Source organism: Somniosus microcephalus, chromosome 2 (assembly GCF_052327205.1).
Source record: "Somniosus microcephalus isolate GS21.2 chromosome 2, FLI_Smic_1.0, whole genome shotgun sequence".
In the NCBI taxonomy this organism is placed as follows: Eukaryota; Metazoa; Chordata; class Chondrichthyes; order Squaliformes; family Somniosidae; genus Somniosus; species Somniosus microcephalus.
Window position 1 is genome coordinate 287092230 of NC_140988.1, and position 3289 is coordinate 287095518.

Sequence of the window (3289 nt, forward strand, 5' to 3'; positions counted from 1 at the left end):
TCTTCTTTTTAGAGCACCACTATTACGAGACAGTTCAGTCCATTAAGCTCTTGATTATCAGGGATTGGCACTCTAAGTTGCTCTCTCACATGGAGAACACACAGCTGTCAACATCCATTTTCCAATCTTTGTGAGATGTCCCAGTAATTAGACAGTTGGCATAGCTATTGCAGACAAAGGTGCTAACATGGTGCACAGTGAATAATACCCTGGAGAAACAAAATAATCTGTGACCAAGATCATTGAAATTGTTCATAGGATGTCTGAACATTTCTATTATCTAGTGAAAGCCTGAAAACAGCTGAGACAGCTACAAAAATTAATCGAAAGTATCAGACCCCCTCCCCCACCAAATATAGGGCGTGTAACAACAAATAAGCTCTATACATTTCATGTTGGAACACACAAGTGAATAAAAAAATATGTTTTTAATTTGAAACCCTGGCAAAGGAATTCTTGCTTTTGGCACTCCAAGGAAAGGATCATTACTGATCTAGCCGCTAAAGGTTTGGCTCACTAATGGAAAGAAAGTGGCTCCTGAGAAAAAAATTAAGTATAAATAAGGAATTATATGTGGTCCTTTTTAAATATGGGTACTATATTAGCCTGTTTCCAATCTATTATAACTCCCCAGTGTCCATGGCCTCCCTCATAAGATTGGCAGTGCCTCAAAAATTTCCTCACCTGTCTCTCTCAACACTCTGAGACAAATGCCATCTAACTCTCAGAATGTATTTGTTTTAAGCTCTTTCAGCTTGTCTACAACTTCTATCTTATCTATATAAAAATCCTGAATTTTGCTTTGGTACTCTTTTTTGGGGGGAAAGCCATGCTGTTTATGATTTCCTCTGCGACTACTTTGAGAAGGTAATTATTCAGAAAATTTACCATCTTGTGCTTATCATCAGTTTCAAGCTAATTTGTATATTTTAATTTTCTCATCTCTTCTTTGACAGTCCCCTTGTTATTGTACTGAAATAAGTTATATTTTGCCTCTACAAGCTATGCTTCGTTCTAGGTCTTTCACTGCTTTCCTGTTCAACCTTTTGATGTGTTTCTGCATGATCTTATATTCATCTCAGTGAACACTTTCCCCTTCCCTGCAAGAACTGTAGAGGTAACTTTTCCTCTTTATTTCACTTTTAATTTGCTAATCCATTTAGGGTCACAAAGTTACACTTACATTGGCCCGGAATTTGCAGTCAGCGGCAAAGCAAAGGTGTTTGCCACTGGCCCTGAAGAAAGCTACCTTTTGAAAGGCAAGAAGTTTGTCTTTTTCGACACATAAGTAATTTCAGTGCAGTATAGTGGGGATTCCCTAGTGTGATCTGCTGTGACACCAACAAGCTGTCTAAGCAGCCAATCACATTGCAGAATTCTCACAGACAGGGAACCAGGAAATGAGAACCTGCTTTTATCCCAACTTTTTAAAAATGTTACAGAGAGCAAAACAAAGATTGGAGCTCTCACATGGAAATATGGTAGAACCTAAAAAATCACGAACAAACTATTAAAAAATATTTTTAATTTTTTTAAGTTTCTTAAAAATTGTAATTTTTATCATAATGGTGGAATTTGACAGTCCACAAAATTTAAATTAGTTTTTCAGTGCCATAACATTTGTTTAGCAGTCAATACACCTTTAAACCCCTATTTAGACCTAATCCAACAAGGCCTAACATTTAATGGGGTATTTAACAACAATATCACCATGTAAAAGCCCAAGTTTTCATCAGTTTCACTGATTTCACAGATTGCACTGATTGCCGGCTATGGGCGGGGGGGGGCGCGCACAGCACAGCCAGTGTCGGAGCAGTGAATGACTGACCGCAGGTTCAGGATTTCCATGTTTAGATGCGCATGTGCTACATCCTGAAGTTGCGGCCTGTTTCAAAGGGGTTATTATGGCAAACGCTCTTAGTTCACCATTATTACCCACTGCAAATTCCGGTCCAAAGTACTTATAGCACAGAAACAGGCTATTTGGCCCAACAGGTCCATGCTGGTGTTTATGCTCCACCTGTACTTCCTCCCACCCTTCTTCATCTAACCCCATCAAAATATCCTTCTAGTCCTTTCTCCCTCATGTGCTTATCCAGCTTCCCCTTAAATGCATCTATGCTATTCACCTCAGTTACTTCTTGTAGTAGCGAATTCCAAATTCTAACCACTCTCTGTGTAAAGAAATTTCTCCTGAATTCCCTATTGGGTTTATTAGTGACTATCTTATATTCATGGCCCATAGTACTGGTCTCGGCTACAAGTGGAAACATCTGCTCTACGTCTACCCTATCAAAACCTTCCACAATCTGAAAGACCTCTATCAGGTCACCCCTCGGTCTTCTTTTTTCTAGACAAAAGAGCACCAGCCTGTTCAGCCTTTCCTGATAAGTATATCCTCTCAGTTCTGGTATCACTTTAGTAAATTTTTTTGCACCTGCTCCAAATTTTGAAATTGTACTTCCGATTCTCGAGTCCATATCGTTTATGCAAATTGTGAACAACAGTGGTCCCAGCACTGATCCTTGTGGAACACCACTTCACACCTTTTGCCAATCTGAGTAAGTACATTTAAATCTTACTCTCTGTTTTAAGTTTTGTAGCCAGCTTGCTATCCATTCTGCTACTTGTCCCCTGACTCCATGTTTACTTGGCGCTGGTGTACTTGGTCACTGCCTTTGTCCCTTTCGACATGGCGTGCTTGGCCAGCTCCCCAGGCAGCAGCAGGCGCATGGCAGTCTGGATCTCCTGGGAGCTGATGGTGTGGCACTTGTTGTAATGGACCAGGTGGGAAGCTTCACCCGCGATGCACTTGAAAATATTGTTCACAAAGAAGTTCATGATGCCCATGGCCTTTGAGGAGATGCCGGTGTCAGGATGAACCTACTTCATCACTTTGTAGATGTAGACAGAATAACTTTCCTTCCTTGACTTTCTTCGCTTATTGTCGCCCTTTGTTGGTGCTTTATTCAAGGTTTTCTTGCCGCACTTCTTGGGAGCTGCTTTCTTCTCTTCGGGCATTTTCAAACTCAATGCTTGTTTTTGGGTCATGCTTGTTAATCTGAATTTGCAGATTCTAGGTACAGATTTGTGTTGCAAGCCTAGGATTATTCTTTTAAAAGTATTCCATTTGTCTTCTACTATTGTTGTTTCATATGACGGGAAAAGCTTATGTCTACGATAGCAAAATACTGCAGATGCTGGAAATCTGAAATAACAACAGAAAACGCTGGAAAAACTCAACAGGCCAAGGCAGCATCCGTGGAGAGAGAAACGGAGTTAACGTTTC

General features: G+C 40.3%; 1 pseudogene; it reads right to left on the reverse strand.

Moving 5' to 3' along the window:
- Positions 1 to 2646: 2646 nt before the first annotated feature.
- On the reverse strand, positions 2647 to 3021 carry LOC147123444 (histone H2B 1/2-like; annotated as a pseudogene).
- Between the last annotated feature and the right edge of the window lie 268 nt (positions 3022 to 3289).